This window comes from Oenanthe melanoleuca, unplaced genomic scaffold (assembly GCF_029582105.1).
Source record: "Oenanthe melanoleuca isolate GR-GAL-2019-014 unplaced genomic scaffold, OMel1.0 S001, whole genome shotgun sequence".
Classification (NCBI taxonomy): domain Eukaryota; kingdom Metazoa; phylum Chordata; class Aves; order Passeriformes; family Muscicapidae; genus Oenanthe; species Oenanthe melanoleuca.
This window is the reverse complement of record NW_026612650.1, coordinates 5,306,666-5,331,657: the sequence shown is the minus strand read 5'-3', so window position 1 is coordinate 5,331,657 and position 24,992 is coordinate 5,306,666. Positions and strand designations below refer to the sequence as shown.

Below are 24,992 nucleotides of genomic sequence, written 5' to 3'. Positions count from 1 at the left end.
AGAGAGAAAAACATATTTGCATATGTCATCTCCTCGCATTTTGTTTTCTCCTTGGGAATAGCATCAGTTGCAATAAAAACTCATAGTCTAAAATTCCAGCCAGTGGCCATATGAGACCTTCTCCCAGCTTATACAGGGGCCACCACTGTGTGCAAAATTTGATCAAACTTCACTTATTTTCAGTGCCCCCATACCCGACTATGGCTTTCCAGTGTGTCAAAACACAGCCTAAAGGACCAGTCTTGCTTTGACTAGTACCCATTATCTCCTTCTTCTTGTCTTATCCTGTTTCCACCCAAATCTCTCTCCACACAGCCTCACAGTCCTTTCCCAATCTTCCTCCCACATGCACACCCAAGTTGCAGGTATTGAATGTGATTTTCCACACACAAACTTTAGAATATTAGATTCAAAATTAGCTGGGTTAGGATGCTTCGATTTACACTGAGGGCATAGACCTTGCTCTCTCTCAGAGGAAAAATACCAAAGTTTTTCATAAGTCCTACACTGTAACCACACAGAGTGCCAACCTCTAGAAGCCCCAAAAATTTTGCAACACACACAAAAGCAAACTATTCCACTTCTTCTCTTTTGAATGACCAGACTCTCTTGCACAGGCTGTTCCCAGCCCAAAGCTGCCAACCTCCCTGCTGAAGTTCTGTATATTCCTTCTAGATTAACCTGATTGTTTCCTCTTTCTATTCAATAGTTCACTGGATCCACAAATTCCAAACGATCCAGTCCAAACCACTGAGGGAGGAGGATCTCTTCTATTCTTCTAGCCACAATTTAAAATATTCTCAAACTACCACACTATAACTCTGACAGCCCACAAATACGACCCCCTTGTATCTTAAATTCCCAAGAGTCAGGGACACACCACTGCATGATGGAAACTCCTTTAATTTGTACTGCAAGGCTTACACCACCATTTCACCCTCTCCCAGTCTTCCTCAAAATGTCCCAGGCCTCGGGGACCAATGATCTTTTCCACAGGCTAAATTTACTACCTCACATTTAGCATGTGCTGCCTCCCAGTTATGATATCACAGCAGCTCCAGTACAAACTCAAGGCACGCAAATCTCCACCTGTAAGATTCACAATGCCATTGTTCTCGCACTTCTTACACTGGAGAAGAACACAAGCTGAATGTGAATCCAGTTCCCAGTGGAAGATTGTCAGCCCACACACAAAACAAGGAATTACTCCTGCTCGTCCCCACCTCAGTGAATTTCTATGTCCTCTCTCAGCTGGGAGTAGTTTCCAGTCAAAAGCCAAATAAGAACTAGCTGGGCTCGAGTATACTCCTCCCAAAAAATACCCTATCTATTATTCTGTTCTCTCATCTTACAGCAAGCCAGTCCCCCTTTGTATTCAAAAACTCTCCTGGCTCAAGCTGAAACCATCTAGACAGAGCCTGCCTGGACTGCCGGGCTCCTCCAGCTTGGGCTCGTGCTTCAACAGCCGCTTCTATCAGCAAACTGCAACAGCACAGCCAACAACACAGCCTGAGGAACAGCACAGGAAACACAGGGCAGTTTGCACAGGCACAGTTTGCTGCAATTATAACTTTTCTCACAATATGGCAATTTTACTCTAAAATACACAATGACCAGCAACAGCACGTGACTGGCTAAGCCCGAACACCAAGTGTTACAGGGAATACCATCCCCCATCTTATATATGTGATTCGTGCTAATTAAATTGTAACTATATTAGAAAATTGTTGCTTTATAATCAATAGAAAAATTGTATTTAATTGTTATGAAGCAAAAAGGATAAAGGAAATGCTGAAACAAAGGAGATGGAATCATCCTCCAGATATTTGGTGGGAGTGAGGATAGTAAGTGTATATGTTTAAGAACAGCATCTAGAAATAAAACTTTCGACCTTGAATTGGGTCAAATTGGGATGATTCCAGGCACTAGACATGGAATAAGGCCTGTTGTGGGAACATATATTTAATTATATAACTTTAAGCTTAGTGTGCCTGTGCTACCTGCAAGGTCAGACAGCGAACACTGAGGAAGACCCAGAGCCTTCATCGGAAACAAGAGCCCCAAAAGGAGGAGAGACCCCCGATCACTGGTGACACATGCTCAACACAACATAGTGAGGTAGATTTTAGGAATAGAAATGGAGAGGAGCTTTCTAGAAGCTTCTGTATTAATATGTATTAGTAAACAGTACATAAGTGAGATTTTTAGCTTGACTGATTTGTTATGGTGTGAGAGGAATGGCCCTGCCCGTACCCCCAGTCAGGGTATCCCCCAGTCAGTTTTGCTTATGCTTTATTCGAACCTCAAACCTCAATTATATACTAAATTACTGGTAAATTTTGTATTTACTCAAATTTATGAAACTAATATATTTTGATTGTATTCATTTATATACAACTGCTATTATTAATAAATTGCTGCTAAATTTAACTTTGTTGTTTAATTAATTGGACAAAATCGAACATATCCAAATATCCATTTATAACAATTGCATCACAGTGCTCTCCTTGGTTCCATAAAGTCCAGGTTTGTCATAACGGTCTCCGGATATTCCATTGCAACACAATGGCCTCCATCACTCTATAAGGCTGCACCATGAAACAGTGGACACTTGGTTCCATGGGATTCCACTGGGTAAAATTGTTCTCCTGTGTTCCATTAGGCCTGGCTCTGTCACAATGGGCACTTGCTAGCATGAGCCTTGGAAATGTCCCATTGGCACTGTGTTCCATCAGGCCCTGCTGTCTTGAAAATTTTCCTGTTGTTCCAGGACGTTCCCTTGCCTCACAATGGTCTCCTTGGTCCCATGAGGCCCCTCTGTGTCACAATGCAGCCTTGGTTTCTTGAGATTCCCTTTGTGTCACAATAATCTCCTGTGTTCCATTAGGCCTGGTTGTGTCACAATGGACACTTGGTTCCATGAGCAGTGGCAATGTTCCATGACACCCTGCTGTGCTACACCTGACAGTTTGTCCCATGGAGTCACAATGGTCACTTGGGTTCCATGAGGCCTTGCTATTTTGACAATTGACACTTGGCTCCACCAGATTCCACTGCCCCACAATGTTCTTCTGGGTTCCAAGAGGCCCCACTGTGTCACAATTGCCCTGTGTTTCCACGAGCCATGGCACGGTCCCACTTTCCCCTGGGTTCTATGAGACCATGCTGTGTTCACAAGTGACACTTGCTCTCATGAGACTCTCTTGCATCACAATGATCCCAATGTTTCCATGAGGCTGTGCTGTGTCACAATGGACACTGTGTTCCATGTCATTATGCAAGTGGCACCTGGCTTCCATAATGCCACGCTATGTTTGTAGCTGCCATTTGATTTCCCCAGTCTGCCTTGCGTCACAGTGCTCTCCTGGGTGCCATGAGGCCCTGCTGTGTTACAATGGACACGTGCTTCCATGAGATCCCATTGTGTCACAGTGCTCTCTTGGGTCCCATGAGGCCCTGCTGTGTTGCAGTGGACAATTGCTTCCATGAGATCCCATTGTGTCACAGTGCTCTCCTGGGTGCCATGAGGCCCTGCTGTGTTACAATGGACACGTGCTTCCATGAGATCCCATTGTGTCACAGTGATCTCTTGGGTCCCATGAGGCCCTGCTGTGTTACAATGGACGTTTGCTTCTATGAGATCCCATTGTGTCACAGTGATCTCTTGGGTCCCATGAGGCCCTGCTGTGTTACAATGGACACTTGCTTCCATGAGATCCCATTGTGTCACAGTGATCTCTTGGGTGTCATGAGGCCTTGCTGTGCAATAATGGGGCCTTGTTTCCACTGTGCCTGGTAATGTCACAGTGGTACATGTGTGCCATGAGGCTCCACTTGGTCAAAGTAGAGCCTTGGGCTGATGTGGATGAGGGTCCATAGTGACACAGAGTCCCCAGGCAGGTGCAAAGAGAGACGCTTTATTGTAACACCAGGCCTTTTTAAGCAGTGAGACCATTATCAGTTGCACTGTTTTAAAGCATAACAAACATACTGGCTTACCTGCAAGGGAGACCTGTCCATCTGGAATTAAAGCTCCCTCAATCGTCATCTCACCTTTTGCTGCTTCTTTTGCTCCTCTGTCTGCCAGTTCATTTCCTTCCACCAATTCTTAGCTCACCTTCTGGTGTTCCTTAATGTGCATGATTGCTAACACCTCAGGTAGCTGAATTGTTTCTTGTAGCCACAATATTTCCTATGCATGTTTGATGTTTTTCTCTTGTGAGTTTAACAGTCTGCTTTCTTTCCAGATGTCTCCATGTGTGTGTACAATCCCAAATGCATATCTTCAGTCTGTATAAAAGTTTATTATCCTTCCCTTCACAATCTCTTCGACGAGGGTTAGAGCAATTATCTCAGCTTTTTATGCAGAGGTATCTATTGGCAAGGGTCCAGATTCTGTTACCTCTTTGCAGGTGCTAACTGCATACCTGGCATGTTGCTTCCCACTGACAACGTACCTGCTTCCATCAGTGAACAAGTTTTCTGTCTCATTGAAATAATTTTGAAAGCAAAGCCAGTGAGACACTCAGAGTCAGAAATACAATTTAATAGGAAAAAAGAGATAAATAAAATGCATGCAATATTAGAAAATAAAAACCTCTGCCAGAGTCAGAATACAACCTGACACCCTGCTAGTTAGGGTGGTGGTAGCAGTCTGGATGAAGTGGTCTTCTTGAAGCAGTGATCCTGTAGAAATCCTGGCAGCTCTTGTCCTCTGGAAACCAGTGAGTGGTGGCTGCCTTGGTGTTCTAAATCTCAGTTTCTCTCTAGGTAGGAAATGTTTGGCTCCTCCCCCTGGCTGGAGCATCTCCCAATGGGATGATGTAGTTTTATCAGTCACGCAGTGGGACCCAATGTCCCATTAACATAAGAGATATTCGTGGAGGAATGATGGGTCATGGGAAAGATAAAGAACACTGCCCCACCTGGTTTAATAGATGGCCCATTAGCAGAGGACATCTCCCACGGAGATAAGGATCACTGCCCCACCTGTTTTCAGCAGATGGTGATAGAAAACACACTTTTGGGGACATCTTTATATTGCAACCTAGGACAGTCATCCAAAGGCGTGTCCTTCATATCTGGCAGATGGAGTAGGAGGCTTAGATAGTCTCCAGGTAGTTGTGGTTACCAGCTCCCCTTGATTTCCACTAAGAAAAGAAGCCGGGTTGATAATGTTAGTCAAAATTATCTCTACATCGTCTTGTTCCACCATGATGGCTTGGTATTTCAGGAACCTTTGTGAAGAGAGCCAGTGCCTACCCTTTACTTCCAGGACTGCAGACACTCTGGGACACCAGTAGAGTAATTTTCTGGCCCAGTGTGAATTTGTGTGCCTCTTCAATATTCAGCACCACTGCTGAATGCTCTGAGGCATCCCAGCCATCCCTTGGCTGTTGCATCCTGTTGCTTGAAGAAGAAAGCAACTGTTCTCTGGTACGAACCCAAGTCCTAGGCCAGTATCCCCAGGACAATTCCCTGCTTCTCATGGGAAAACAGAAAGCATTCTTCAGCTGCTGAAAGGCCCTCGTGGCCTCTTTTGTCCACTGGAGTTGTCTGTTCCCATTTGTAATGAGCGCATACAGAGGTTTTACAAGTATGACGTAGTTATGAATCCATAATTGGCACAACCCTGTCATTCCTAAGAATGTCCACAATTCCTTTATTGTCTGAGGTTTTGGGGTTTGGCATATCGCTTCCTTGCGATTCTGCCCTAGATTCTGTTGTCCCACACTAATTTCATAACCCAGATAAATTACCTTTTGCTTCACTACCTTTTCCTTTGATGTCATGTATCCCTGAAGTATTAGAAAGTTTAGGAGCCTTACCGTCCAGGCTGCATCAGGCTATGCCTCTTTTATCTGGGTAGATATGAGGAGATAGTCCATGTACTGCAATAGCTTTCCCTCTTCTGGGGGAGCCTCCCAGGATTCCAGATCTTTGGCAAGTTGTTCCCCCAACAGGGTTAGGAGAGTTTTTAAATCCCTGTGGCAGCATTGTCCATGTGATCTCAGATTCGTGCCCACTTTTAGGGTTTTTCCACTCAAATGTAAAAATTTTCTGGCTATCTTCATGGAGAAGGAGACAAAAGAAGGCATCTTTTAATTTTAAAAAGGTAAATCAAATTAGCTCCGGTGTTAGGCACATTAGCAAAATATATGAGTTTGCTACCACGGGATAGTGATCTTCAGATATTTTGTTAATAGCTTTCAGATTTTGTGCTGCTCAGTATGACTCATCAGATTTTTGGACTGGTAAGACGGGAGTATTGAACTCAGATGGGCACTCTTTTAATAACCTTAATTGGAAAAAGTTTTCAAGTCTTGGACTAATTCCTTCCCTATCTTCCTTTTTCAAGAAGTACTGTTGAATTCTAAATGGTTGTTCTCCTTCCTTCAATTTGATTACTATAGGAGTGTGGGGGTCCAGAGTATTCCTCTGGCTTCCTTGGAAGGTTTAAGACCCCCCTGGCGGGGTCCCCAAGGACCCTGGAATGGGACCCAGGTGTCTCAGGGGCTGGATTTGGCTCCTTGGAGCAGTTTGCCAACATTGAGAGAAGAAATGCAAGCCACAAAAGTAAATGGAGTGTAAACTGGACTGTTAGAATGTAGAATTAGCAGATTTCTAGAATGCTTGTGATAAGGGACACGTGACCAACATGGAGAATTGGGGGTGTGGATATTCTTCCTCCTTCTTCTCCGTGTCATCCATGCTGGGTGACACGCTGGCACTTTTAGATTGGACAAGAACAGATCTGGACCATGTAACAAGATTGTATTGTATTGGGGGTCATTTGTAAATACCTAGTACGTAGTTTAGACTATAAAAGATAAGTCCTGCCTCTGCCAGGCGGATTCTGCCATGGACGTCTGGCGAGCAGACTGCTGTTCGCTGGACAAAGCATTCCTGAGATAAGGAACAATAAACAACCATGAAAACCTCTAAGAACAGCCTCCTGCAGTCTCTCATCGGCGGGCATTGGAAAGAGCTGGGTTCCAAACCACCTGCATGTCCACCAGAGGTGATCTCAGGTCTAAGGAGACACCTCAGGATGTGACATTTGGCGTCCTCTGGGTGGGCTGCAGCCTACAAAGGTGGGTGCGGACCCCTGGACCCTGAAAACCCAGCTCGAGAAGATGCACACAGCTGAAGGAGACCCCCTCAGGCAGAGACATTTGACCACCTGGCTGGTCCTTGTAGCCTGCAAAGGCAGGTACAGACCTCCAGAAGACCGAGCTTCAGAAGAGGCACGCCGTTGAAAAGGACTGCGGAGGAGATTTTTGGCCCTCTGCCAAGAAAATCCCCAGACGCGAGTCGGAGAGGAGGTGTCCCGGGAAGCCTCGCTCCTGTGCACTGCTGGTCAGTTTCAGGAACCTCCGAATCGATTTTGGACAAATTGCTTTTGGGTAAGACGGTTCAGATTCAGATACATCATAGGAACACTATAGGCAGAACTCTCAGCCAGGAACAGTTCACTTTACTATCCACTTTGAAAGTTTTAGCTTTTGTTCATCCTGTCTCTGTCACAGAGAAGGAATTCTGAGATTTGCTTGTGTGGGTGAAGCTTCATTACCCACAGGCAGAAACAAATGTACTATTTACAGCAGGATTCTGGCAAAAAGTTAATTGTAATTGATATAAGTCTGTAACTCTGAAAGATAAGGGAGTGAAGGACTCCCGAAAGTGTAGCTTTATCCAGTCTCTCCTTGACAGAAAGCAATTAAAGTCTCTCAGAGACTGGGGAAGGATTCTTACCTAGCTATGAGCTGGGGGAGGGAAATTTATGGCTGCCGTGCCAGCAGCAGCGGGTTCAGCAAAGGATCTTTTAACGGTAGCGCGAGTTATGTTAGAGGCATTGTCTGCTGAAAAAATAAAGGTTTCTAGTCCTCTGAAGGCCATAGAGGGTCTCTCAGGACTTGAAAAGGGGACATCCAGCCAGCAGCTGGTGTCTACACAAACTGTCTGCCAGCAGCAGACCAGTTCGTCTTCGGACATCCTAGATTCCTCAGATTCACCCAAATTCCTAGAATTATCTGAACCTAACCCTAAATCGGGAAAACTCAGAATGGAGGTTTTTCCAAAGAATTTTGACGATTTAGACTTTTGTTTTTTCAGTCCCTCAAAAATGACCTCACCACCAGCAGGGAGGCAATTGCATTCTACCCGGGGAGCGGTGGGGGGATCAAGGGAGGGAGATGAAATGGGACACACGATACCTTATACTTCTACAATGCTAGAACAGACAATTCGTGGTGCTGCGGGAATACACAGAGTAACTGCAACGCCATCGGGATTTCAGATCAGGGACACTTTTACCGGCTTTGTCACCACTTTCGCGGAGAGGGACGCCACAGATCTCGGAAAGCGGGGCGGGGGGGACAGGAACGCGCGCAGCAGTGGCGGGGGGTGGAGATATGAGTATAGAAACCGCAGCGCGATTCATTGTCCGCGGAAAAACCCCGTTGGTCAGTGGCGCCTCATGGGGAACCCAGGCGGAGCGACCCCCAGGGGCGGCGGGATCGATCCCTGACGCGGCGGGCGGGGGAATTTCTCGCGGCCGGGGGGAGGTGGCTCCGGGCGGGATCGGCGCGGCGCGATTCGCGGGGGTGGCGCTGCCCATGCCGGGGACGGGCTGGGTCTCGGCGGCCGGCACACAGGCGGCGGCGGCGGGGCCAGCCACGTCCGGGGGGGACGAGTCACACCCGGGAGGGAGAGCAGGACAGCCCGATCCGGGAGCAGCCAGCGACGCATGCGTGGTTCGACCTGGGCGTGGGGAGCACACGCAGGCGTGGCGCCTGGAGGTGCCAACATCCCCGAACACGAAAGTGACAGGAACAGAATAGGGACACTCAAATGTAGATAGGCATCACAGCATGCGGGCACGAAGGCCAAGATTTAGTTCAGAGAGCAGTGATTCCAGCGTGGAAGGGCCAGAAATGAGTCACCACAGGGCAGAGCCGGCCCGTGCCGGACGGAGGACGGGGTGCAGCAGCAGCGGCCCCGGCCCCGGCCCCGAGCAGGAAGCGCGCGGGAAACACAAAACCCAGAAATGTCAGCGATGCAGGGAAAACTGTTTCAGGGAAAGACAGATTCAAAAAAGGGAAAAAATTCATGCTTTGTAAAGTCAAAAGAGAAAAATTTAACAACTTTTAAGCAATTGCAGGCAGCTGCCCGAACGGAGCTGATTCAAAGAAAACCCGGGCACAGCAGCGTGAGGTCGCCAGCCCGGGGTTCGCGGAGAGGAGGGGGAGCACCGCTGCCCCTCCCAAAAAAGGGCTCCGACAGTACCCCCGCTGCTCTCCCCTGCCCTGCACGGGTCAAGTGCTGCTGAGGGGAGGAGGAATGGGGGATGGAGAGACACCAAGACCTGTTTTTATCTATATTGTGGAGAACAAGCAGAACGAGGGAAATTGATAAGAAACTCAGTTTTATTTTCAGTTCTTGTATGTTAAACTAAGGTGTTTGTTTTTGTATTGTTAAAAAGATGCTGAAATTTTAAGAGTGATGAAGGTATTTTAATAGTATTAGGTATTTTAATAATTGAAGGTATAATAAGGTATTTTATATTTTATTTAAATACATATCAGCTATATTTAGTGATTTGTTATTTCTCAGATATGAGTGTACGTTTATTTAAATGTCAACATTGAGTTTTAATTTTCCTATAGTTAATTGTTTCAAAGAAACCAGTTTCTAAGTATTTGCAATACTGTCAATATAAATCAATAGATTTCGAATTCTTGTAAGAAGCTTGCAGATTTATGTTTTGCAGATTTATGAATATTTTAGTTTTCCCTTCAAATCAAATTGCAATGGATTTCTAGTCTACATTTTTAAAATTATCAATGAAATGTTGTGTGAACACAAATCAAGACCACTTCTAGGATCATCATTTGAATTGTAAAACTTAATTTAAATCAAAATTCTTTTCACATATATTGGAAAAGCAGTATTTATCTATCAGTTCAATTTTTAAGATTTAAATATAGTTTCTGTATTTAATTTTAAAAACACTGTAATAAGATTGTATGAATTCTGTATCACAGAATGATTTTATTTTCTGTTTCATTGTTTAATTTGAACTCTTTCAGCATTTTAAGTAAGTTTTGGAAAGTCTCCAGGTGTATTCTTGAATCAAATGTGTAATTAGTTAAGTTGTGAACTTAATGGTTTTTTGTCTTTCTTTTATTAATTCTCTCTTTTATTTTGGCAGGTCTTTTGTGACCTGACCCTGTGTAAGTTTTGAATATTTTGCAGAATTTCAGAAATGAGCTCCATTCTCAGAATGAATTTCTAGTGTTATGGTTTTCCTGAGTTGCTATCACAGAAGCATTGCAGCAGCTTGCCATGTTCAAAGCATTTTACCCTAAAGAAGAATTTTAGAGAAAATGAGTTGCTAAAGGAATTTGATTTCTTCTTCACCTTGAAATATTTTGTATTGCAGTTTTGTTGTTAAGAGTTGTGAGTTTTTTTTTCTTTAATAAGAAGATGTCAGGGAGTTCTCTTCCAATTAGAGTTTAGGCTCTGGCCAAGCCTTGATTCTAACTGAAAGAGAAAAATGTGTAAACCCAGGAGTTTTCTGCATCAAAATAATATTCCAGTCGTTTGGATTGGCAATATGACCTTGTCAGTATGACAGCTGAAGCTAACCTTGAAGTGAATTTGGTGTTCATTTTCCGGAGATGACCATCTGATTCCTCATTGAATCAAGGTTTGTCAGCTGTTTGCAGACCCTGAGGTGAAGACACAGTTTTTTAAGAGGTGATGACACAGTTTTTAAAAATTGATGATTATCTAATCTTGTAAATGTATGTTTGATGTTTAAGGTATTGATAATTGCTGTATTGTGTTTTAACTTCAGAAGATTTAAACTTTGTGTTTGTTTTTTGTTAGAAAATAGTTGAAGGAAAATTCTCCAGTTTTGATCAAAAATCTAGAAACAAAGAAAAATTGAAAAGCTTTCAAAATAAGTATTTGGGGGAAGGGTTCTGCTTGTGTCTCCACAGAGAGAGGACAAAGATGAATGCCAATGAAATACATGAGGCAATGTCCAGCCAAGATGCGGGCAGATGCCAGCCCTGGAAGTGAAGGGGCAAGCTCACAGATTGAATCAGAAACAAAGATGATGAACTTCTCTCCAGACACCTGACTTGAAAAACTAATAAACCTCTTTAGATGGGTCAGTGGGCCTTGAAAAAGAAGAAATTGAGTGATTTGAAGAATTTAGTCAAGATGGTGATTTGCTCATTGTGGCATCCATGCAACAGAAGCTGCAAAAAGCTCATGACTGTCTGATCACAAAAGTGAAAAAGGCTGGATTGGAAATTAGTACTTCAAGATTTGTGAAATTGCACACTGGAATTTTTCATGTTTGTTACTCTGAAGAAGACCTCTGGTTCATGGAGATTGCTTCATGATCTCAGAAAGCTGAATGAGACTGTAAAGCCTCAGAAAATAGAAATCAGCTCAAAAATCAACAATTTGCAAGACCTACAACAATTTTTTGGAAAGATAAACTGGATGAAACCGATTTTAGAAATCACAAGAGAAGACCTTTCATTTTATTTAATTTTCTGAAAGGAACAGCGATATCAAATTTTCTAGAACTCTCACACCAAAAGCACGAAGAGCTTTGGAAAAGGTTGCAGGAATTTTATAGCAGAAACAAGCACATCGTTATTTAGATTCATTGCCTTTTTGTTTAGTGGTGTTGAGAGAAGGAACACAGTCATATGGTTTAATTTTTCAATGGGATGAGTCTTAAAGGGACCAACTTTTGATTATAGAGTGGATTTTTCTATCTTACCAATCCCCGAAGACAATTTTTACAGATTTAAAAATAATAGATCATAATAAAGGGAAAAACAAGGCTGATGACAATGACAGGCAGAGATTTTTTATAATTCATTTACCCATGAAAAAGCAGTGTTTTGATTTGGCACACCAAAATCACTGGATTTGGCAATTGTATTGTTAGATTATACAAGTATTTATACAATTCACTATCTGAATCACAGGTTGTTGAAAGCAAAATTAAAGTTCAGAGAAAAATCAAAAATGAGTGAGGACCATTGGACGAGATCATAATGTTCACTGATGGTTCAGGGAAAACTCACAAATCAGTAATTATATATCAGAATTAAATTATAGGAAAATAGGAATTGGATGTGAAAACAGTGCAAGATTCACCACAAATTGTGAAATTGGCAGCAATGGTCAGAGATTTTGAATTGTTCTAGCAACCCCTTGATTTAATCAAAGATTCGGTGCATGTGAAAAACATAGTTAAAAGATTGGAAGGGTCACTTTTAAAGAAAACAAGCAATGACATTCTATATTCATATTTATCATGTATGAAAACATTGCAGAAAAACAGGACACATAAATATTCTATTACACATATTAAAGCTCATCATTCCCAGAATTGTGGTAGAGGGAATGCATGGACAGATAGATTGACCATGTCTTTTGCAAACCTTGCCAGATATTTTTAAGCAGGTAAAATTAAGCCATGCATTTTTCATCAAAATACACAAGTATTGATTGAATTTTTTCACGTTTCAAAAAAGCCAAGCAAAAGAAATTACTTAGTCCTGTCGGGATTGTCAAATGATATAGTCACCAGTTTTTATGGGAGCAGTCAACCCTAGGGGACTGCAAGGTCTTCAACTGTAGCAGATGGACATGACAAAATACTCATTTTTTGGAAAACTGAAAAAACATTTATATTCTAGTTGACATCATTTTATGAACAATTTTAGAGAAAAAAAAAAAAGGGGGGGGAGACAGAAGCTATGCCTCACATGTGATTGAACAAAAGTTTTATTATGTATTAAACTTCTTAAATAGTTCTTTTTTAGAGTGAACTCCACCAATTATAAGATATTTTACAAATGATACAAGAGCAAAGCTAAAAGAAAATCCTTTGGTTTTGATCAGAAATTTAGAAACAGGTAAAAACTGAAGGGCCTTTCAAACTAATCATGTGGGGAAAAGATTGTGCTTGTGTTTTCACAGATAAAGGATTGAGATGGATTCCTACAAAATACATAAAACCCTATTGGGCCCAAACGCAAGCAGAAGCCAATCGTGGAAGTGAGGAAAACAGTTCGCAGACAAAATTGAAGACAAAGGATGTGAACTCATTTTCAGACAAGACATAAAAGATTTAAGGACTGACAGTGAAACATGTTTGTTTAAATGTTGTTGTATCTTATCTTTTCGTCAACTATGTTAGATAACAAAGCAAATTTATCAGTGATGCAGCCAAGGGAGAAGGTTTGGAGGAATTTAGCAGAGACAGCGGGGTTGGACACAATTTGTTTGGGACATTCCAGGCCAGGAAGGCCATTTTCAATATGTCTGGTGGGATTGCCAGTGAGAGAATGGCCCATTCCAGAGGGCATCCCTTCATGGGTGATGCGAGTTGTGACAGCTCCTGTGGACGGATGACATGTGTGGGTTCAATTTCTCCCTGTGGCCTTTTTCGAACCAGAAGAATTAGAAATGTTTTGCTTCAACAAGAATGGACTTCTGTATTGTATTTAATGTTTCAGGACTGACAAAAAACCAAACAATGAATGTGACTTTGAATCAAGATGTATATATAATAATTGTACTATAGTCTCAAACAAACCATCCTTCCAAGTTTTAGCACAGTTACTGCTGGGAACGTTTTTTGTTTGTAGGGACAAAATTTGGGCTGCTATCCCTGCCTGCATGATCTTGTCTGATCATTCAAAATCAACTCAGAAGTATGTAAGACAGTTGCAGAAAGGTGTGGCAAAGCTTGAGAAAGTTACTAGATCAAGGATGGATGGTCTGTTTGACATTTTTGATCTTTTACCTTTGTAAAAAGAAATTTTGAAAGTAGGATTTTATATATTAGTGGGGCTTGTAGTTCTTCTCGTCATTTTGCCATGCATCATTCAGTGCATTTGTCATGCCATGGAGAAAGCTGTAAAAGAGATGTTTTTGGTGCAAACAGAGGGGGGAGATGTGGGGGTCCAGAGTATTCCTCTGGCTTCCTTGGAAGGTTTAAGACCCCCCTGGCGGGGTCCCCAAGGACCCTGGAATGGGACCCAGGTGTCTCAGGGGCTGGATTTGGCTCCTTGGAGCAGTTTGCCAACATTGAGAGAAGAAATGCAAGCCACAAAAGTAAATGGAGTGTAAATTGGACTGTTAGAATGTAGAATTAGCATAGGAGGTGCATTTTTCACTTTCCCTGGTACACTGGAAGCCCACACTCCAGGAAACACTTGATTTATTATTTCTTCATTAATTTCTTCCTCCATTTGAAAGGCTGTTTACATTAAACTTAATATCTCTATATACTGTTCATCATTTACCTCCAGAATAACCTCTCGATTTTTAAATTTAATGGTTACTTGTAATTGTTCTAACAAGTCCCTCCCCAAAAAGGTATCTTGGGGAACTGGGCAGGCATAGAAATTTATGAATGTTCCATTCCTTTCCAAGCCTATACTTTAATGGTTTGCAAAAATATGCTTTCTCAGGTTGGCCAGTTGTTCCTATTACTGTAACATAATCCTTCCTCACAGGTGCCAGAGTCTTATTTAAAGCCGAATACATGGCTCCCGTGTCAACCAGAAATTCCACTTATTTCACTTTTCCCCCCAGTTTCAATTTTATAACCAGTGGATCCCCTGGGGTGAGATGTACTAGTTCTCCTCAGTCTTCTTTCACATGTGCAGTCACTTTTCCCTTTTCCTGGTCTCCCTTTTCTTGATGGCCATCCCATCTTCATTCTGGGCATTGATTTTTCCAGTGACCATATTTCTTACAGATCACACACTGGTCTCTGCCCATTCGGGACAGGCCTCGTCTAGGTGGTCCCTGTCTGCATCTTCCTCTCTCCCTCTCACTTATGACGGCTACAAATTTCCTCATTCCTTGTTTATATCCTTCTTCCCAGTTACTAAAGACTCTCCACACCTTCTCCAACAGTCTCTAAGTTCCTCACATCCTCCCCGCGAAGCTTTTGAAGTTCATGTCTTATGTCACCCGTAGATTGCCCCAGGAATAAACTGATTAGCTACTGTATCCCCACCTCAGACCCATGGTCCAGTGATGTGTGGCAGTGCATTGCATCCCTTAAACGATTGAGGAATTTGGATGGTGACTCAGAGGGCTCCTGCTTGATTGCATATAAAGATGACCAATTTATAGTTTTGGGAATAGCTCTTTACATCCCCTTTGCAAACCACTCCTGGTAGCTTTCCAACTCTCTCCATTCTGTTGATCTGTTTGGGTCCCACTGTGGATTTTGGAATGGAAAATAATCTTTCACATCCAATTGCTGGTTTTGTAATAGTCTTCTGTCAGACTCCCTGCTGTTTTTATAATTAATTGTTTTTCAGTCTCGGTCACTGTATCCAATAATAATTGCATATCGTGCAAATCTGGATTGTGTTGTTTTGTTATATATCACAGATGTTTAGCAGTGTTAACTGGATCACTGCAGTAATTTTTAGCAACTTTTTCCCATGCCTCCACATTGATTGTGGAGAAGGGAACTTGAACCAATACCATTCCTCCCCCTGGTCTCACTGCCTCTCATACAGGTGCCTGAAATATCTGTGTCTGTTGTCTACCCCCGTGTGCGATTGAAGGAGAGTCTGCATCCTCTGAGTCTGCATCCTCATCCTCATCCTCATCCTCATCCCCTTCCTGCCTTATGTGGGGAGGCTTGAACAAATTGTCTGCCAGATCTTGTTCCTGGGCCTAAGTCTGGTAAATCTTATCTGATTTTGTACATCTTTGTCCTATACTGCACACCAAAAAACGCCGCTTAAGCTTTTCTCTCTTAGTCTTATTCTCCTTCTCCGAGGGCCAATATCAGAGGGTCAGATGGAGCCCCGATCCCACAATCCCTCTGCCATTCGGGGCGATTTTGAAGGCAGAAAAACGTATCAGCATATGATACCTCTGTCCACTTCCCTTCCCTCCTAAGAAATAGCATAAGTTGTAATAGTGTGCTACAATCCAAAGTTCCACTAGGTGGCTACTTCACTCCATCGTCCAGCTTATACAAAGGCCACCAGTCCCTGCAGAATCTAATAAGGTGTCTCTTGTTTTCTGTGCCCCCATGTCCAGCAATGTCTTTCCGATGTACAATAACATAGCCCAGCGGTCTGGCTTTAGGCATCTCTTTACTTTGTCCGGTTCCCACTATCTCCTTCTTCTTGTCCTGTCCTGTTTCCACCCAAATCTCTCTTTGCAATGTCTCACAGTTCTTTCCCAGTCTTTTTCTTCCCAAATGCACGCCTAAGTTGCAGGGACCAAATGTGTTTTTCCACACAGAAACTTCAGAATTTTAGGTTCAAAATCAGCCTGGTTAGGATGCCTTGATTTACACTGAGGGCATAGACCTTGCCATTTCTCAGAGGAACAAGTCCTACACTGTAACAGCAACCACACAGAATTCCAATCTCTAGAAGCCCCCAAAAGCCTTGTAACACCTGCAAAAACAAGCCGTTCCTCTTCTCGCTTGAATGCCCACATTGTATTGCACAGGCTGTCCACAATCCAAAGCTACCAACTTTCTTGCTGAAGTTCTATATATTCCTTCCTTGGGAATTTGTGAACCTAATAGACAGCCAGATAGAGAGAGGAAACAAATTGACTGATCTAGTGACGCTGTTATACTGTGTCTATTTCCTAATTATTTAAGATCAGACAAAGTATCGCATCATGGATGGAGAAGGATACAAAGAGGCTCTTTCAGTCTTAGTTTATTCCTGGGCGATGGTATGGCCGGAAAGAGGCCGAGTTTCTCTGGGGCACAGGTATTCAGGAGAGGGGAATGGGAGTGGCCTTGGCTAGCTGCCGATGGGATGAAGACACAGACGGGACAGGGGCCGGAATACCCGACCCCCGGTGGGTACAAGGACACAGGGGAAGGTCACAGGACCGGAAAGGAAGACAGGAACTGGGGTTTGCAGGAAGGAGGTTACGGGATACCTTGATATAATTTCTTATACCTCAAATACTGAATTACAACATCTCCCCGTTTTTTTGTTTTTTAAGTAGGGGGATGATATTAAACTAATTTTAGTCCAAATTTATGATTTTGCTTACCATTTGTGATAAGCAGGAGAATTAGATTGTTTTATATTTGCTATCTCTATATGATTGTTTGCTGAGGTAGAAGAAGTGATACCAGTAATGGCCTCAAATATTAACTGAAGTATGATTCCAAATGCTATTGCTACAAGGGAAAGAAATGACAACAAATTACATAATGGTTTTGACTGTGGAAGTCCACCACCCAGAAAACCCCCAGCCCTTGAATAGTCCATTAAGCCAGTCCTTTGTTTCTTGCAGAGCAGCGTGGACATTTAGGAGCTCTTGCAGTCAGGTTCATGCAGCAAAGTCCTTCAAATCCCTGGCATCCCAGGCAGGTGGACACAGGGTCTGTTGCTGCTGCAGTGGACAGGCATATGTTTTCTGAGGGATGATCCACGCAGCTGCCAAACTGTTCAAAGCTAACAGGACACAGGGTTAACTGGAGGGTAGCTTTCTTCTAAAAGGAAAAACAAACAGTTTAAAACATGTTATAAGTCTTTTTCTGCCAGAGGGTATTCCTTTATGAGGTTTTTGTTTCCTTTCCCTCTGCGGCGTCTTCTTTTCGAAGCAGTGGTTACTTGCTTCTCATCTCCTTCTGCTGTGGCTGGAGTTTTGGGAACAAAAGGTTTAACCCACTTTTGGGGAATCCATCGAGGACCTGAGGGGGTTGATACACATGCATAGCCTCTTCCCCAGGTTACTAGCTCATAGGGACCCCTGGTTTCCCATGTTTCTGGATCCCTAATCAAAACAGGTGGATGCTGAGACAATTTAAACTGTTTACTGCTGTTAAAATGACAGACCACAGGAGGTGTCATGGTTTCAAATGAACAATTCAAGAAATTGATTGTGAACAGAGCTTTACAGAGCTTTTGCTGGGGAGACATCCACACAGTTGAACTGTTTTGCCTAGCTAGAACCTGTTTTAGTGTCTGGTGTGTGCGTTCAACCACTGCTTGGCCTGTAGGGGAGTGGGGGATGCCTGTTTTATGTCCCAGTCCCCACTGCTGGACAAATTCCAGGAACTCCTTGGATGTGTATGCTGGTCCATTATCTGTTTTTATTTCTTTAGGGATCCCCAACACTGAGAAGGCTTGCACTAGGTGTTGTTTTACATGTACAGCCTTTTCCCCTGCATGTGCGGATGCATAAACTGCACCTGAATATGTGTCTATACTCACATGAACATATTTGAGGCGTCCAAAACTAGGAATGTGTGTGATGTCTGTCTGCCACACCTCACAGCTGCCTAGGCCCCGGGGGTTAACCCCTATACCCAGTGATGGCATGGCCTGGAGCTGGCAGCTGGGACAGGTGGCTACAATAGCCTTGGCCTGGCTCCGTGTTAGCTGGAACTGACGGACCAAACCTGGTGCATTCTGGTGGTACTGCTGGTGGCTCAGCTTTGCCTGTTGGAAAATGTCAGGAAGGCGTGCCTTTTCAGCTGGAGCTGCAAGGGTGTCTGCCATCTGGTTCCCTTCTGAGATTTCACCTGGTAGTTCCGTGTGTGACCTCACATGCATTACATAGAAAGGATGTTCTCTGTGTGAAATCAAATAGATTAGTTTTGACAGCAGCCTAAAGAGCTGCTCATTATCCATGTCTTTGAGCACTGCCTGCTCCGCCCTGGATACTACCCCAGCAACATAAGCTGAATCTGTTACCAGGTTGAAAGGCTCTGAAAACTGCTCAAAGGCTCTCACAGCTGCAGCCAGTTCTGCAATCTGGGGTGACCCCTCCACAAACTTAACATCAGCTTCCCAATGCTGAGTCTGAGGATTTCTCCAAGTCATCACCGACTTATAGGAGGCCCCCGATGCATCTGTGAACACTGTGAGTGCCTGAAGCGGTCTCCTGCTTCTCTTTTCACGAGGGATGAGGTGGAATTCCTCATTGAACAACTTATGAGCTGGGCTGTGAACAGATATCTGTCCAGTGTAGCTATCCAGAGATATCTGGAGGCTGGCATTGCTCTGTAACAAATGCTCAAACATTTCTTTTGTTAGCCTTTCAGGAGAGTTTTTTCCCTCCATAGAAAGTTTAATTGGCAGGTGAATGCATGTGAAGTCAGACCCAGACAGTTCACGCAGCCTCATTCTTGCTTTTTGAATCAACTGAGCCATAAGCTCCTGTGGTTGTGTGATAGTTTTGGATCTTTGGTGGGAGAGGAAGACCCATTCTATGATTAAGAGTGAGTCCTTCTGCCCCTCAATCCACTGAAATATTAACCCGTGTAAATGTGGTAGTTTTCCCAAAACAATGAATTTGAAAGGTAGTTCAGGCTGGTAGCGGTGAGCCTGCCTTTCAGACAGGGCTTTCTGTACCTTTTCCACTGCAGCTTTTGCCTCAGGTGTCAGCTCTCTGGGAGACAGTAGCTCCCTCTCCCCTTTCAATAAATTAAAAAGGGGTTGTAAGTCCTCATTAGTGAGGCCTAACCAAGGTCTTACCCAGTTCAATGACCCACACAGAGAGTGAAGATCTGCAAGAGTTTTAGGATTACAATTAATTTCTAATTTCTGTGGAACAATGGTCCTGGCTGTAATCTGTAGGCCCAAATATTTCCAAGGTGGCATCCTTTGAACTTTGTCTTCCTGTAATTGAAATCCAGCAGAGGTTAAAACTTTAACTACTAGGTCAAGCATGTGTTGGAGTATTGAATTGTCAGGAGCACACACCAGCACATCATCCATGTAGTGTAGGATTATAGCTTCCCTGCTTTGTGCACGCACAGGAGACAACAATGAAGCTACATACCACTGACAGATAGCAGGACTACACTTCATGCCCTGTGGAAGCACTTTCCAGTGGTATCTCTTCATTGGAGCCTCTCTGTTCAATGATGGCACTGAGAATGCAAACCTGGGAGCATCTTCAGGGTGTAATGGGATTTGGAAAAAGCAATCTTTGATGTCTAAAACTGCCAATTTCCAGTCTCTAGGTAACATGCTAGGACTAGGCATCCCAAGTTGCGGAGACCCCATGTCCTGAATTACTTTATTTATTTCCCTAAGGTCATGCAACAATCCCCATTTGTCTTTCCCTGGTTTTTTCACTACAAAGATTGGAGAATTCCAGTGGCTTGTTGTTTCTTCTATATGATTTTTTGCCAATTGTTCCTCTACAAGTTTTTCAAGTGCCAGTAACTTTTCCTTTTTCAGCGGCCACTGTGTTGTCCTAGATTGGTGTGTCACTTAGCCATGTTAGTTTCTGGACCTGGCAGTCAACAGTGGCCGCTTCCAAAAATCCTGAGGGGTTTTTGGAATTATCATTTTAACTCCCCACTGTGACATGGAGTCCCTCCCCCACAAGGGACATTTGTAATCAATTACAAACGGACGAACACTGGCCAATTTGCCGTCCGGTCCCTCAATTTGTACCAAGCGTTTTGATATTTTTGCCAATTTAACTCCTCCTATACCCTGGAGCTGCCCAGCCACAGGTTGCAATTCCCAATGTGAAGGCCAAAGTTTTTCAGGAATAATGGTCACGTCTGATCCCGTGTCCAGAACACCCTGCACGTGTAGGTGATCTGATCCATGTGTCATGTTGCATGCTAGAGAAGGTTTTTCCTCCTTTACTGTTTCTGCCCAGTAAACCTCTGGTGACTTATCATCTGCTGTGATGTCTGCTGGAATAGGAAAGGCTTGGGCCAGTACTTGCCCCTCACACAAATAGAAAGGTGCTTGAGAGCAACGGGCTAATATTATAACACTGGATATTTTCCCCTTCATGATCATAGGAGCTATTTCAATTTCTAAAGGTGTGTGTAGTGTGTCTCCCACAACAAAATACTCACTCTCCATGTGGCAAACCGTCATGTCAATTAAGGGGCTTGAAATGTCCACTGAAATGATGGTCCACTCAGCAGATCTGAAATAAAAACCTTTGGTAGTCTGGAGCCTAACACGGCCACAGGACTGCCTGACCTGGTTAAGAGAACATTTAACATTTATATCATCTGTTATCCCCACATTATCCCTTCCACCCTCCCCCTTTGTTTTTAAGAGAGAGGCTTTTGCTACAGTATAGCCTGCAGAATTTATATCCTGGCGCTCTATGGTGTTTATGGCAGGCCAACGCCTCAGTTCTAGTTTTTTGGTCCACTGATTTTCTTCTGTTTCCTGTTCTGAGGACAGTCCCTAGCAAAATGTCCTTCCTGCTGACACTGGAAACAGGTGATCTTCTTTAGCTGCTGTGATGACATGTGCTGCTTCTTCATCTGTTGTGGTGGAGGTGCTGGAGGCTTAGGAGGTGCTGGACTCGGGTTCCTCTCAGGAGCACTGAACAGTTCTGCTTTGCGTGTGCATGCTTCGATCATCTGTGCTAGGCTGGGCTCCGGGTAGAGTGGTAAGCTCGAGATGACTCTGCGACATGCTTGATTGGCATTCTTTTCTGCTAATTCCTTAATCAGTTCTGCATGCATGGCTGGATTTTGCACCTGGCGTTCCACCTGTGTCTTTAATCGATCTATAAAACTTAAAAAACTCTCAGAAGAATGCTGTTTAATATGAACATAACTAGTAGTTACTTCAGGTGTTGGCAAACTGATAAAGGCCTTTTCAGCTGCATCACTAACCTTATTCAAAATAGATTTAGATAATAACCGAATTTGTTTTTCAGGGCAGTGAATTTCTCCCTCCCCACATAAATGGTCCAATGTAATTTCATTATCATCAGAATCTTTGGAATGCTCAGGGTTTTTGTGAAGCTCTGTTAAAAGACTGCTTAAAGAACGTTTCCAAATATTAAGCCATAATTCATATTCAGCTGGAGTTAGCAAACACATAAAAAGGTCCTTTATATCCTGGGGAACTAATTCATTAGACAAAAGGGTTGTTCTTAGCATCCCTTTAAATATTTCACTTTGCCTCCCAAATTCCCTTTGCACCTTACAAATTTCCTTTTTATCTTGGTATGAGAATGGCTCGTAGCTTCTCCTACCATTCCTTCTACCCACATAACTAACCGGAGCTGAATCAAAGAACTGAGGAGGGTTAGTCAGCAAGTTAGGGGTTAAGTGGTTCTGTGTCTCTGCCTGCGTTCCTGAAACACGTGCTGCCCCTCCCCCCGTCTCAGCCCTCACGGAGCTCCTATTGTTTTCTGTCCCCGTGTTAGAAAGATAGTTACAAGGTGATATAGAAACAGCAGCTTGGAAATATGGGTTTACATAGCTAGGAAGATATGGAGCAGAAATGGGAGTTGGATGCAGGAATGGGTTATTGGAAGAAAAAGGCATATTGTTTGAAGTTAGTACAGATTTTCCCCCTTGCACTGAAGAAAGGTGATTTTCTAAATTAGAATTTTCAGGCGGCAACATTGTATAACTGGGGGGATTGTTAGAATTAGTAGTTTCTTGAGGTATTACTGATTTCTCTTTTAAGTCAGGGACAGAAGATTCCGAATTAGGCAAAGAGGATTTTAATTCAGAGACAGAAGATTCCGAATCTAATTGCGTTAAGTGTTGGTGAATATTTAGAAATATAGGCAAAAATAAAGCAGCCGTGGTATCGCCTTTCTGTATTTTAGAAGTTAATAAATTTCCAACATTGTCCCAAAATAAAACTGAATGGATATCCTGCTTTTCAAATTCTATAACTTCTTGAGACAACCATCTAACAAACTTCCTAATCTGTTTTTTAGAAATTACAAAATCCTGTGCATCTAACATTTCTTTAAGCTGAGAAATAATACTCTTTTGTTGTGCAGAAAATTTCCCCCCCATTCCGATGTTATAAACACAAATGCACAATTCCCTTACTGTTGCAGAAAGTTACAAATTAGCAGTCCGTTGCAAACCCAGGTGGGGGTGCTGGGCTTTGTTACTACACATGGCTGTCGCTACGGCAGCACCGGGCGGTCCCGGGGAAATCCTCCTAAGGGAAATCCCTGCGCCCGTGCTCACACCAATAGCCCAACACACGTCGGTGGAGGGGCCGAGCACGCAAATGCCGGCGGGGTTGCGCAACACCACACACGTGTTCGCCGCTCCACGCGGGACTGCCGCCGCTGCCCCCGCGGGATACAAACCTCCCCCCGCGAATTTGGGGCTACTCCGTCTAAAAACTCCCCCCTCCCCCAGTACCTCGGGGCTAGATAGGGGTTCCCGCCTCCCCGAAGGGATTTTACCTTCCTCAGACGGAGTGCGGTCTCGCCGTAACTCTGCAAAAGCTCCAATCCAGAACCGGCTCCTCCGAGTTCGCGGAGAAGTTATCCGATTTCACCCTCCTATGTTCGGCGCTGTCAAAAACAGCTCCGACCCACAGAGGTAGTTGAACAGCTCAACGGGAGTTTAAAAGTCCTAAAACAGGCACTTTTTAGCCAAATGGGGTCTATCACTGAGAGCCCCACGTTTGGGCGCCAACTGATGCGGTTACACTGTGTCTATTTCCTAATTACTTAAGATCAGACAAAGTATCGCATCATGGATGGAGAAGGATACAAAGAGGCTCTTTCAGTCCCAGTTTATTGCAGGGCGATGGTATGGCCGGAAAGAGGCCGAGTCTCTCCCTGCACCAGGTATTCAAGAGAGGGGAATGGGAGTGGCCTTGGCTAGCTGCCAATGGGATGAAGACACAGACGGGACAGGGGCCGGAATACCCGACCCCTGGTGGGTACAAGGACACAGGGGAAGGTCACAGGACCGGAAAGGAAGACAGGAACTGGGGTTTGCAGGAAGGAGGATACAGGACACCTTGATATAATTTCTTATACCTCAAATACTGAATTACAAGAGGTCAGTTGTGATAAGGACAGCAGCAGATCCCAGGACACCATGGAAACACCATGGAGCCTCATGGAACCAGAGACCATTGTGACACTCTGGTGCCTCATGGATTCAGGGGGACCATTGTGACTCCAAACACCTACAGAACCAAGCGTCAAGGATGAAGCTCTGGGGCCCATAGAACCAAGGAGCCATTGTGAAACTGAAACAGGGGGAATTAAAATGAAAATTAATGAGTTAAGGGTAAAAATGGAGGATGCTTTAACTAGAAGGGGACTGACAAGATTTTCTGAATACTTAATATTCACTGTCTTTGCAAGAACAGGAGGACAGAGCAAGGCTTCAAGATAAGATAGAGGGCCAAGAACGTGCAAGCAGGATGAAAGAGAGAGGCCTCCTTCCAGATAACGGGGATTCCTTAGACCCCTGAGCCAGCAAAAACTGGTATCAAGGTCTGGAAAGGAACCTAAGACTAATATGCAAAGAAGGTGAGGTTATAAGTTTAAAGTGAGAGGAAGACTGCTTACTTCATCCCAGACAGCCACCAGAACAACCAACAAGGAGCAATGTGCAGTCACAAAGTGCTGTGGAGCTAATTTTAATATGAAGCAGGGACAGGAGGGATTAGGAAATGAATATGTATTACGTGCATTGTGCAATCCTAGTTTGTAGAGAATAAAAATAGAGGCGCAGGTCACCAAAGGTGTGCGTGTTTTTCGGAGGAGCTATCCCCCATGCACCTTAGTGCTGAATAAAATACATACCTATAACTTACTTTGTGGGTTATAAAGTTTTTCTGTGCATCAATACTGCTCCCCTGAGATTTTGGGGTGCCCTCTTTGCCCACCTCTGAGCTGGAGCCAGTGCAGAATGCCACCTGCACCGACCACACAGACCAAAGCTCCTGGGTGTACCTGTGCTGCATCATCTCCTGAGTAACTCAGGGCTCCCTCCCACCCCTGGGGCCCTTGTCAGGAGTTTTGGGGTACCCCTGAATGTTGGGGTGCCCCCAACAGCCCCCCCACCACGGAGGGTCATCTGTGTCAACATTGACCGAAAGGATGCAACAGTGGCCATTACCTTTTCCCAGCCCATCCAGGAGAGTCGGGACACTTGGGTGCTCCAAACATCACCTGGACATCCCCAAAAATCACCGGATACACCTGGGTAGCCCCCAGTA

The 24,992-nt window shown here is 43.9% G+C and overlaps 2 protein-coding genes and 1 long non-coding RNA gene across 3 annotated transcripts in view; 1 reads left to right on the top strand and 2 right to left on the bottom strand.

Annotated features, from left to right (window-relative positions):
- The window catches only part of LOC130266098 (zinc finger protein OZF-like), a 793,423-nt gene that overhangs the window by 275,023 nt on the left and 493,408 nt on the right, over positions 1–24,992 (bottom strand). The window lies entirely within an intron of this gene.
- LOC130266127 (uncharacterized) overlaps positions 1–24,992 on the top strand; it is a 1,034,314-nt gene that overhangs the window by 792,524 nt on the left and 216,798 nt on the right. The window lies entirely within an intron of this gene.
- On the bottom strand, positions 16,738–17,881 carry LOC130266219 (uncharacterized). The gene is made up of 2 exons (XR_008842774.1): positions 17,261–17,881; positions 16,738–17,204 (listed from the first exon to the last, which is right to left on the bottom strand). It is a non-coding gene; the product is annotated as an uncharacterized LOC130266219 (long non-coding RNA).